This window comes from Lithobates pipiens, unplaced genomic scaffold (assembly GCF_037356315.1).
Source record: "Lithobates pipiens isolate NorthernLeopardFrog02 unplaced genomic scaffold, aLitPip1_a1.2 Scaffold_3, whole genome shotgun sequence".
In the NCBI taxonomy this organism is placed as follows: domain Eukaryota; kingdom Metazoa; phylum Chordata; class Amphibia; order Anura; family Ranidae; genus Lithobates; species Lithobates pipiens.
In genome coordinates this window covers 2,384,289-2,397,592 of record NW_027507790.1, presented here as the reverse complement: position 1 = coordinate 2,397,592, position 13,304 = coordinate 2,384,289, and the positions used below count along the sequence as shown (strand labels likewise).

The window sequence follows — 13,304 nt, the reverse complement described above, 5'->3', positions numbered from 1 at the left end:
TATGTGTATATCTGTTAAGAATTTGCAAGACGCAAATCTAGACTTATACCGCATACACACGATCGGAATTACCGATAGAAAGTTTTTCCGTCTGGAAAATTGAGAACATGCTATCAATTTTTTGGCTGGCGGAAATTCGGACAGCTAAATTCCGATGGAACATACACATGGTCGCATTTTCCGGTGAAAAGCTCTCATCGGTCTTTTTCTGGCCGGAATTCCGATGGTGTGTACGCGGCATAAGACACTAGACAGACAACTGAGATGAATTTAATTACGGTAGTGTATTTTTAATCTCTTGTTAATTAAAGCATGGCATAACTAATACTGTACAACAGTGGCAGTTTCTAAAAATAACAGTAATTATCTGTCCTGGGACATCTTCCACATAAATTGGATAAAAACAAGGTAAACAAATGAGAACAACAATATATAAAGACAAAATACGTGCAAACATTTCTTGGGAAGCCAATGTGTGGCTAAGGAAGGAGATAATTACCATTACTTCTCATGAACGGTGTTCTGCACACTCACAAAGAAGTGTTTATCTGTACATTTGCAGAGTCACGGGTTCATCCTACTTCACCCTAGTCTGTGGTAAGTGAAGTCATTTTTAAAGTATGTCCTTGTTCACACAGACGTACTTAAGCCTACACCTGTGTGAGTGCTATGTTTTCCTGCACGAGGATGCAGGTGTTCCATTCATTCCTGTGCAGCTAGTCCTATTCATGTCAATTGGGACACAATGACTGCACAAAAAACACAGCTGATGTTCCCAATGTGACAGCTGTGGATAGAGAGGGGGAGGATTTAGGCTGGATTCACATCTATGCAATTTTAGTGCTTTTTGCATTTTGCAGATTTGCACTATTATTATTATTATTCACGATTTATATAGCGCCTTACAATGTATAGGGGGGACAACACAATTACAGTACAATACAAAAGGTACAGGAGGGCCCTGCTCATAGAGCTTACATTCTAAAGGTGGGGGGTGATGGTACAAAAGGTAATAACTGCAGAGAAGGATTGGATGGGGGTGGCTCGGGAACAGTTAGGTGGGTGCGGGATAGGCTTCCCTGAATAAATGAGTTTTCAGGGAACTCCTAAAGGTGGACAGGGTAGGGGCTGATCGGACAGACTGGGACAGACTAGAGAACGTGTTCCATAGGAAACCATGTTAAATGGACTGCAGTGCAAATCTGCAAAATGCAGCAAAATTTACAGAAGTCAATTCTTTCTTAAATTACATGGGGAATTCTAGAACCTGTGTCTCACAGAAATTGAGGAGGAATTTCTGTAAGGCTGGATTCACACCTATGCATTTTTAGTGCATTTTGCAGATTTGCACTACAGAACATGTTCCAAAGGAAACCATGTTAAATGGACTGTAGTGCAAATCTGCAAAATGCAAAAAGCACTAAAAATGCATATGTGTGAATCCAGCCTAAACCCCCTCTCAGATTGTACTGCTTTGTAGGGCCCCATTAGGCTGGATTCACACCTATGCAGTTTTAGTGCTTTTTGCATTTTGCAGATTTGCACTATGGTCCAATGGTTTCCTATGGAACATGTTCTGTAGTGCAGATCCGCAAAATGCAAAAAGCACTAAAACTGCATAGGTGTGAATCCAGCCTTAGGCTGGATTCACATCTATGCACTTTTAGAGCTTTTTGCATTTTGCACTACAGTCCATTTACCATGGTTTCCTTTAGAACATGTACTGTAGTGTAAATCTGCAAAATGCACTAAAAATGCATAGGTGTGAATCCAGCCTTACAGAGATTTCTCCTTAATTTCTGTGAGACACAGGTTCTAGAATTCCCCATGTAATTTAAGGCTGTATTCACACCTATGCATTTTTAGTGCTTTTTGCATTTTTCAGATTTGCACTACAGAACGTGTTCCATAGGAACCCATGTTAAATGGACTGTAGTGCAAATCTGCAAAAAGCACAAAAAATGCATAGGTGTGAATCCAGCCTAAGAAAGCATTTACTTCTGTAAATGTAAAAGAAAAAAGTGCAGCGCTAATATACAATGAGATTCAATGTGAATTGAACCAACACTGAAAGGACACGTAGGTGACAAGTATTGGATAAATGTGTACCAATATTAAAGTGCATATGTGCTAAACATAATATAAATGCAAAATCAATTGCTGGTGACAATAGTAATAAACATGGGCAAAAATCATTCTTTCGACATCAACAAATAAAGTTCATATGGGAAACTGAGCAAATATGAAAAATAAAATTTAGATTTTAGGTACCTACCCCTACCCCTGGGTGGCAGACGCACAATCCCTGGTGATCGTGGAGCAGACGATTATCCCTCACTGTCTTCATTGAACAGACTCTTTCTCTTTCTCTAAATTGTATTTTTCACAATTGCTCAGCTTCCCATATGAACTTTATTTGTTGATGTTGGAAGAATATTTCATCTTTAGCTGAGTCTTATGCCCCGTACACACGATTGGATTTTCCGACAACAAAACCGTGGATTTTTTTCCAAAGGATGTTGGCTCAAACTTGTCTTGCATACACACAGTCACACAAATGTTGGCCAAAAAATCTGAACGTGGTGACGTACAACACGTACGACAAGCCGAGAAAAAGGAAGTTCAATAGCCAGTGTGGCTCCTTCTGCTTTATTAAGAGCATGCATGAACTTAACATATCCAATATTTAAAAACAAAAAAAAAAACTTTGTGTTCATAGATACACTTTACTGTAATACAATAAAAAAAAACATTAGACAGAGCAGTATACACAGTCCATTTTGACAGGGGTTTCTTGGATGGCCCATTACCACCCTGTTTTTATGCAGCTACCCACTAAAGCTTTTCATACACTTCTCAAAATTTGGCCTGTCCAGTAGGAACCAGAAGTATTTTGATTAGTGTGTTTCCCAGCTTGACAGATGTCAATTGTTTAATTAAGTTCTGCTGAAGGGACATGTTGGAGAGTTTTCCATCAAACAGCATCTGTAGCCAATCAGCTGCAACCACTTATCAGTGTATTCTGACAATGGTGGGTGTTGCTGTCAGAATACATAATATGACCTGGTGGGGGACTAAACTAATAGTGTATGGCCAACTTGACGTATCCACTCACGCTCTTTGCCAGCCACCACCATACAGAGTTACCCTTAGACCCCTTTCACACTGGGTCGTTTTGCAGATGATATTGAGCTAAAAATAACAATTCCATCAGATCTGGATGGGGAATGGGAACACTATATGTCTGTTTTTAGTTGACTGGATCGAATACCGGATGGCAGCGGGTGTCGGTGGACATGTGTCTACTGCTCCATAGAAGAGACTGGAGGATCCGATCAGGTCTGCCTGAAAAACGGACATGTGGGCCTGATTGGACAGACCATGTGAAAGGGGTCCTAACTGAACAAGCTGAAGATGGAAGCTGATTGGTTACTATGTGCAGCTGCACCAGATTCTGTACGCACCAGTTTTAGTAGGTCATCCCTACGGTGCGTTAACAACAAATACTGACAGAGATAAAAAAAAAAGCCATGGTTAATGTTTTTTGTAAACATATTTTGTGTTTTATCAATATTCAGCAGAGTAAAGCATAAATTGCTGAAGGTACAACAAATTAACAGACAGTACACCTGCCAGGGACAATTCCATATTCTGTATAGTATTAGGCAATGTATACAATCCTGCATAAAGCCCAGGGCCGGCGGCAGCATATAGGTGGTTTAGGCAGATGCCTTAGAGCACTGAGATGGGGGAGGGGGGGTTAATATCCCAATCCCCTGTCCCTGGGAAAGTGTAGAGTAGTTGATCACACATCTCAGCAAGGAATGGGCTACCAGCGGTGCTAGGTGGTTCCCCCCTCCCCTTTAAAAACAACCCCCCTCCTCCTTCTCCTGGGCCACCTTTGCTGTTTCTCCTGTGCTCTGTTCTGCTCCTTGTGAGGCTGCCCCTGGCTTCTCTAGTGGAGGACAGCAAGCATGTAGCGCTCTGTGCTGCAGCCCAGCCAGCAGAAGCTGGCTGACAAACTCACCATACTCCTGGTGACTGCTGTCATAGATAGACCTGTCCCTCACACACTGGACCCTTGCGGTTCATAGTGTGAACTAGGGATGAGCTTCGTGTTCGAGTCGAACATACGTTCGACTCGAACATCGGCTGTTCGCCCGTTCGGCGAATTCCAAACGTTATGGGCCGTTCGCGCCAAATTCGTGTGGCGCTCACGGCCCACAATGTACTGCGTCATCGCAGTGCATTGCTGGCTCATGATTGGCCAAGCATGCACTGTGACCCCGCATGCTTGGCCAATCACAGCGCCAGCAGCGAGGAGAGCCATGATTGGCCACAGGCAGGATGCCTGTGGCCAATCATAGCTCAGGCTGTGTAGTACACGCCCCACACTATATAAGTCTGAAGCAGTTAGTGGGTGTTCTGTGTACCTTCAACACAGTACACACCGATCGTTATCGGCCGATTTTCGATCTTGCTCTTCTGTAGTGGTTGTTGTCTGCTTGCCCTGACCGCAGTATACACTGCTATATTCACCTCACCTATATAGCTAGTGATCTATCTTTTATAATAGAGCTTGCAGTCAGTAGTGTTAGGAGCTTGTGTGTGCTGTCTGCGTGCTCTGTACCCAGTACACACCGCTATATCCACCTACATAGCTCTTCTCTATTTGAGCCCACTTGCCATCTGCAGGAGTTATTGGAAGTTGTGTGTGCCTCCAGCACAGCACAGTATACATCTGTATATACCCCTTTATCTCTGGTGTTCTATAATAAAGGCATCTGCAGGAGTTAGTGGGTTTTTTGTGCCTCCAGCAAAATATACACCTGTATCTACCCTTTATTGCTGTTCTCTAATAGAGCCATCTGCAGGGCTTAGTCGGTGTTGTGTGACTCCATTACAGTATACCCCTTTATCTCTGGTGTTCTATAATAAAGGCATCTGCAGGAGTTAGTGGGTGTTGTGTGCCTCCAGCACAATATACACTACCCAACTGCTGTTTTACCCAACTCCCTTCAGGCCATTACCATGTTTGGAAGGCCAGCAAGGAGAGGCAGACAGGCGCGAGCCGATAAAAGAGGGCAAGCAGGCTCTGTGTCTAGAGACAACAGTGCTGGTCGTGGACCAGGTGCATTGTCATCAGCACGTGGCCATGGGACACGCTTGTCCTTCTTTTCGGCAGCTGGACATGTTGAACCGCAACATGCCAACGACTTGGTAGAGTGGATGACCAAGCCCTCTTCATCCTCCTCATCCTCTCTCACCCAGTCTCAGGGTACTAGCAAAGTAGCTGCCAACGCATCGTCTTCCCTCCTCTCAATGTCATCATCAGTGACTCCTTCCCTAGACCCACCACGTCCTCCTGAGGAGTCTCCTGAACTCTTTGAGCACAGTGTTGGGTACATGCTCCAGGAGGATGCCCAGTGTTTTGTAGGCTCTGATGATGACACTCAGCTAGAGGAAGGCAGTAGCGTGAGCGCAGAGAGAGGGCATGCTCAAGAAGGACAGCAATCTGGCAGTCATGTTCCACAAGCTGCAGCATACTGCCAGGTTTGCTACAGCGATGAAGAGGGAGGGGATGATGAGGGCACTGACTCCACGTGGATGCCTGGTAGGAGAGAGGAGGAGGAGGAGGCACATGTCCAACGAGGCAGGATGCCCTCTGGGGGCCAGCTTAGGGGCAGCACACCGACTGAATCACACCGCAGAGCTCCGCCTGTGCAGGGCGCTGCCTCTGCGCGTTATTCTAAAAGTTCTTTGGTGTGGGCCTTTTTTGAGACGAGTGCATCAGATCGCACCGCTGCTATTTGCAACATATGTCTCAAGCGTATCTCGCGTGGCCAAAACATCAGCCGCTTGGGCACCACATGCTTGACCAGACATATGTTGACCTGCCATGCAGCTCGTTGGCAAGCGTACCTCAAAGACCCACACCAAAGAACAAAGCGGACCTCTCCTTGCTCCTCATCAGCTGGCATCTCCAACCCCACTAGACCTTCAGTCCTCTCTGAAACCTGCTCTGAGAGGAATGAAGGTGTAGAATTAGGTGTGTCACAGCCAAGTGCTTCTGGGCACTCTGCTAGCAGTACACCCACGTCCGATTATAGCAGGCAAATGTCCCTGCCCCAGCTGCTGGACCGGCGAAAGAAGTTCACTCCCAGCCATCCACATGCCCAGCGGTTGAATGCTAGCTTGGCTAAATTGCTAGCACTTCAACTGCTGCCTTTTCAGTTGGTAGACTCGGCCCCCTTCCATGAGTTTGTACAATGTGCGGTTCCCCAGTGGCAGGTCCCCAAACGCCACTTTTTCTCACGGAAGGCGATTCCGGCTCTCTACCGGCATGTGGAAGGCAATGTCCTTGCCTCGCTGGACAGGGCGGTCAGCGGTAAGGTGCATATTACCGCTGACTCATGGTCCAGCAGGCATGGACAGGGACGTTACCTGTCTTTCACCGGCCCATTGGGTCACTTTTCTGGCAGCTGGGAAGGATGCAGGACAAGGTGCAGTAGTGTTGGAGGTTGTTCCGCCACCACGCCTCCAAAATGCTAATATTGGTTGTGACACACCTCTCTCCTCCACCCCCTCCTCTTCTTCTTCCTCCATGGCCTCTTCTAGTGCTCTGTCCTCAGAACCAGCGGTGCTCCGTATGCGTTCCAGGGGCTACGCAAGTACACAGGCAAAACGATGCCATGCCGTGCTTGCGCTGGTTTGTTTGGGGGACAGGAGCCACACTGGGGTGGATGTTTTGTCAGTTCTGCAGGGGCAGGCCGAGAGGTGGTTGACGCCACGCCAGCTTAAGCCAGGAATGGTGGTTTGAGACAATGGCACAAAACTCCTCTCCGTCCTCCGACAGGGACAACTGACCCATGTGCCCTGTGTAGCTCACGTCCTTAACCTGGTGGTGCAGCGGTTCTTGGGCAGGTACCCCGGCTTACAGGATGTCCTGAAGCAGGCCAGGAAAGTCTGTGCGCATTTCCGTCGATCATTTAATGCCTGTGCTCGGCTGGATGAGCTCCAAAAGGAGTTGAACTTGCCCAAGAACCGCCTTATATGTGACATGCCCACCAGGTGGAACTCAACGTTGGCCATGCTGCAGCGGCTGCACACGCAGCAGAGGGCCATCAATGAGTACCTGTGCGACTACGGCACCAGGACAGGGTCAGGGGAGCTTGTTTTTTTCTCACCACGCCAGTAGGGCATGATCAGGGATGCATGCCCTGTCCTGTCACCGTTTGAGGAGGCCACAAGGATGGTGAGCAGTGACAGTGCATGCATCAGTGACACTGTACCTCTTGTCCACCTCTTGGAGCATACGCTGCATGGAATAATGGACAGGGCACTTGAGGCAGAACAGAGGCAGGAAGAGGAGGACTTCCTTGCCTCTCAAGGCCCCCTTTATCCAGACAGTGTTCCTGCTGTGCCACCCATCACACAGGAAGAGGATGAGGAGGAGGAAGAGGAGGAGGAGGATGATTGTGTCAGCATGGAGGTGGAGGCTGGCACTCAGCATCAGCAGCAGCAGCAGCAGTCTTGTAGGGATGATTTACAGTCCCAAGAAACACGTGGACTTGTACGTGGCTGGGAGGAGGTAGCTGCGGATCATGTTGTCCTTAGTGACCCAGAGGACTCCGGACCGAATGCCTCAGCTAACCTACGCTGCATGGCCTCCCTGATCCTGCAAAGCCTGCGGAAGGATCCTCGTATTCTTCGGATCAAGGAGAGGGACCATTACTGGCTGGCCACTCTCCTTGATCCACGGTACAAGGGTAAGGTTGCCGACCTTACCTTGCCATCGCAGAGGGAGCAGAGGATGAGACATCTCCGGGAGGCCTTGCAGAAAGGTCTGTGCAACGCGTTCCCAGAGACTGGGAGGTTACAAACTCCTGGTCCTGGACAAAAATTTTTGCTGAGGCATCGGTCAGAAGGGGCAGTGGAGAAGGTGGCCGTCTGACTGATGCTTTCAGACAGTTTTTTAGTCCGCAGCCCCAAGGTATGATCGGTTCCAGCAACCATCGCCAGCGTCTGATTTACATGGTGCAGGAATACCTAGGGGCAAGGTCAGACTTGGACACCTTTCCCACCGAAAATCCTCTGGCTTACTGGGTCTTGAGGATGGATCACTGGCCAGAGCTTGCACAGTATGCAATTGAGCTACTGGCCTGTCCTGCATCCAGCGTTCTTTCGGAATGCACCTGCTGGTGGCTTTGTTACCGATCACAGGGTGCGCCTGTCCACCGAATCAGTTGATCGACTGACCTTCATCAAGATGAATCAGTCTTGGATCGCCCACAGCTACCAAGCACCTGAAGCTGATGTAACCGAATAATTCTTTTTGAAATATCACATCCCTTCAAGACTGCCTATGCTGATGCTGAGTGACTGTCCTGTTATGTTGATTGTCTATACTCTTCCTCCTCCGCTGATATGTTGGAAGAACATTTCTGGCTCTGGGTGATGCCATCAGCCCAATTTTTCTGCCCCTGTTTAACAGGGGCGTTTAATTACAATTTTTGATGCAATGCTTTGCAGCAGGGCTAATTCCTGCAATAAAACAAGAGTATATGGGAGAGGTTGCAGTGTCGTGGCACCAGCACCAGTGCCTAAGGCCCAATTTTTCTGCCCCTGTTTAACAGGGGCGTTTAAGTACAATTTTTGATGCAATGCTTTGCAGCAGGGCTAATTCCTGCAATAAAACTAGAGTATATGGGAGAGGTTGCAGTGTGGTGGCACCAGCACCAGTGCCTAAGGCCCAATTTTTCTGCCCCTGTTTAACAGGGGCATTTAATTACAATTTTTGATGCAATGCTTTGCAGCAGGGCTAATTCCTGCAATAAAACTAGAGTGTATGGAAGAGGTTGCAGTGTTGTGGCACCAGCACCAGTGCCTAAGGCCCAATTTTTCTGCCCCTGTTTAACAGGGGCATTTAATTACAATTTTTGATGCAATGCTTTGCAGCAGGGTTAATTCCTGCAATAAAACAAGAGTATATGGGAGAGGTTGCAGTGTCGTGGCACCAGCACCAGTGCCTACGCCCCAATTTTTCTGCCCCTGTTTAACAGGGACTAGTAATTACAATTCTTGATATAATATTTGACAGGAGGGCCCGTTCCTGTGCCCACCCATAGTAACTGTGAGGACTTATAGTGTTGTGGCACCAGCACCACAACCACCAAAGGTCAATTTTTTTACCACTGTTCAACAATGGCATGTAATTACAATTCTTGATATAATCGTTCACAGCAGGGCACTCCAGCGCCCACCAAGAGTCACTTTGAGGGCTTACAATGTTGTGGCAAAACCAACACCTTGTTCCGCCATTTCTGCAGAGCATATAGGGCAGGCCCCTACTTTCAAACATCCAACTTACAAACATCTCCTACTTGCAAACGGAAGGAGACAACAGCAAGTGAGATGAAAAAAGATGGACGACAAAACAAATTATACAGGGGTGATAACCCTTCCCTATGTTTTCCAAAAAGCTTAAAAATAGTTTTTTTGACTGGAGCTACACTTTAAAAATGTACCAGTTGAAAATTACAAACAGATTCAACTTAACACAACAAACCTACACAGTCCCTGTCTTGTTTGCACCGCCTGTATACTGCTGTTCTGAGTATATAGGGCCTGGGGGCCACACGCATTTCCTTTTTTTAATATGGGTACTGGGTTCCCCTTAATATGCGTACAAGACCCAAAGGGGCTGGTAATGGGCAGGGAGGGCTACCCATGCCATTTTTCTCAATGATTTTCAACCATATTGCAGGAACCAGATATAACATTAAAACCGCAAGCAGTTTTAAATGGTGTTATTTCCGTTTAATGTCATTTTGTGCAGGGACTGTTCTAAACACGGGAAACACGTGGCACTTCACAGGCATACTACAGACACCCCCCAGGCACCATATTTAAAGGAATATTTCATTTTTTTTTCACTTTAATCGTCATTAAAATCAGTGCTCCCGCCAAAACGGCCATTTTTAAAGACATTTTAGGCATTGACCCATGTCCCCTGGGGCAGGAGCCAGGTCCCCAAACCCTTTTTAGGACAGTATCTTGCATATTAGCCGTTAAAATGAGCACTTTTAATTTCAAACGTTCGAGTCCCATAGACTTCAATGGGGTTCTAACGTTCGCACGAATTTGGGGTCCGTTCGAAAGTTCTGGTGCGAACCGAACCGGGGGGTGTTCGGCTCATCCCTAGTGTGAACCGAGGCTAAGTGTACCTCAGTGTCTGTGTAGTGATGACTATCACAGATCTGGAAGTGTCAGTGGTGACAGGAGACTGCACTGCATGATTAGAAATCTGAACTTCAGGATAGACTGCTCTAGGCTTCATTCACACTAGGTATAGTGGAAACGCACATTGACACGTTTTTACTTTTTTTTGCTTCACATGCATAGGGCAGCCCTTACGTATGAGCTGCCCTACGTTTGATAAACACACCAAAGAATCTCCCACACCTTTTTGGGTGGTGAGCTTTGTGCGTTTTGACACTCAACAACGCGTACATCTGCTAGCTGAATTTTTGATGCAATTAGGATTTATTGGCACCGCAAGCACAACATACATTTTTTTGCCACCTTCACCTGAGTAGACAAAAATCATTGCACCGGTCCTGATTGAGCCCTATATGAAATGTGGATTATGGCCTCTCCTGTATACTTACCAACTGTCCCAAATTTCCTGGGTCATTCCCGGGAATTAGACCATTTTCCTGGTTTTCGCAATTCCCAGGAAATGTCCAAGGAAATCCTTGTTTACCCGATTTTTTGCCGAAAATTTCTCCACCGGCCGCCATTTTCTTGAAGACTAGAACAAACAAGAAGTCGGGTGGCCACCAATTGAAATTGAGCTGCGGCACCTCCCGCCCTGCTGCCAGTCTGTCTGTGACCTGATGTGGGAAGGGGCGGGGGTGGGCGGTACCGCAGCTCAATTTCTATTGGCAGCCACCCGGCCGGCTCTGCCTATTTTGTTCCACTGACTCTGCCTGTTCGATCCGGTGTTCTGTAATGGCGGCAGAGAGAGTCTCCACTGCTGGGGGATACCTGATGAGAGGGGGGCTCCACCGGGGGATACCTGATGAGAGGGGGGCTCCACTGGGGGATACCTGATGAGAAGGGGCTCCACTGGGGGATACCTGATGAGAGGGGGGCTCCACTGGGTGATACCTGATGAGGGGGGCTCCACTGGGGGATACCTGATGAGAGGGGGGCTCCACTGGGGGATACCTGATGAGAGGGGGGCTTCATTGGGAGGTATCTGATGTAAGGGGGACTCCGCTGGGATTGCTTGGTGTAAAGAGGGACTCCGCTGGGGACATCTGATGTAAGGGGGACCCCGCTGGGAATACCTGATGTAAAGTTCGACTCTACTGGGGATACCTGGTTTTAGAGGGACTGCCTGGTGTAAAGAGGGACTCCACTGGGACTGCCTGATGTAAGGAGGGACTCCACTGGGAATGCCTGATGTAAGGAGGGACTCCGCTGGGGACGCCTGATGTAAGGAGGGATTCCGATGGGGACACCTGATGTAAGGAGGGACTCTACTGGGATTGCCTGATGTAAAGAGGGACTCTACTGGGATTGCCTGGTGTAAGGAGGGACTCCGCTGGGGACATCTGATGTAAGGGGGACTCTGCTGGGAATGCCTGATGTAAAGAGGGACTCTACTGGGGATACCTGGTGTAAGAGGGATTCTGTTGGGATTGCCTGGTGTATGGAGAGACTCTACTGGGATTGCCTGGTGTAAGGAGGGACTCTACTGGGATTGCCTGGTGTATGGAGGGACACCTGATAACAGGTGATGTGGCAAGTGGCATACTCGGGGCTTCCACTGATTTTACGTGATGGTGACTTTAACTATTTCTTTTTATATTACAATGTAATACTATAAATAATGTGCTTCAATCATCCTGTCACCATAACAACCATGGTGCCGAGATGATTGAAGTGCCAACAACAGGTGTTTGGAGTATCTTTATCTGCTGATTGTTAAACTTTCTGAAATACACATATTTCTATTGTGGTGTAGGATCTGGGCCTGCTGTCCCTCCATTCCTCTTTCTTTCTTTTGCTCTCTTTCTTTGTTTCTCCCCCCATCCCTAGTTTATCTCAGACTCTAACCACACCCCTTTGGGTCACGCCCTTTTAAGCCACGCACAATGGTTCCTTTAAACCATGCCTATTTTTGCTAAACGCGCCACATTTTTACCCCCCTCCATGTCAGATTAATGCCCCACCCCCTAATTATAAGACTCCACCCACATGCCAAAATGTGTCCCTATAACTTTTTTTACAATGTTGGCAACTATGCTCCTGCTGTGATCAAGATACAGCAGAGTTTAAATGTGTCTGCTCTCTCTCTCTCTCTCTCTCTCTCTATATGTTTTAAACTCTACATTTAATAAAACAAGGCAGTTGGGTCTCTGCATGTGCATGCAAGCAATGGTCATTTTCATGTTCAGAGCAGAACAATCTAAAATAATTGCTGGGTGTTTTTTATGTACTGTAAGTAACATACAACTTTTTTGAATGAGCAGAAGTTATCAAAATAGGCTTCACAAAAACATTGTGCTTGCTTTGCAAACTTCTGCACAGCTCATTTGTTCAAAGGCAATAATGTAACACAAATGTGATTTATCCATCTTGCAGATTATGGCAACAAGCAACCGTACTGTGGTATCAGAATTCTTGATTATTGGATTTTATAACCTTTATGGCTTCAAAATTCCAATTTTTATTCTACTGCTGATCCTTTTCTTTATTACATGCTTACAGAACTTCCTAATTATTCTGTTGGTGTCTACCAGTATTCATCTCCAAACCCCAATGTACTTTATACTCAGAAGCATGTCTATATGTGATTTTCTGTATGCTGCTATTTATATTCCAAAAATGCTACAGGACATTCTCTCTGAAAAGGCAAGCATCTCTGTCATTGGCTGCTTAATACAAATACATATACTTGGCATTGTGGGAAATGTGCTGTCTTTCCTCTATGCACTAATGTCCTATGATAGATACATAGCTATTGCTTTCCCACTGAGGTATTCTTACTTTATAAATAACAGATTGTGCCACATTCTGCTATTTGTATTCTGCCTGATATCATTTTCATGTATGTTAAGTATGTCTATATTGCAAGGGCAGTTGGAGTTCTGTGGTCCAAATATAATTGATCATTTTTATTGTGATTTCATCCCTGTTGCAGAACTTGCTTGCTCTAAAGCCACCCTGGTAAAATTGGTAGTTATCATTCTCAGCGGAGTAATTATTTTGCTGCCTTTAACTTTTGGTATAAT

At 46.5% G+C, this 13,304-nt stretch overlaps 1 long non-coding RNA gene across 1 annotated transcript; it reads left to right on the top strand.

Moving 5' to 3' along the window:
- Positions 1-467: 467 nt before the first annotated feature.
- On the top strand, positions 468-13,084 carry LOC143939947 (uncharacterized). The gene is made up of 2 exons (XR_013263763.1): positions 468-597; positions 12,655-13,084. It is a non-coding gene; the product is annotated as an uncharacterized LOC143939947 (long non-coding RNA).
- Positions 13,085-13,304: the final 220 nt, after the last annotated feature.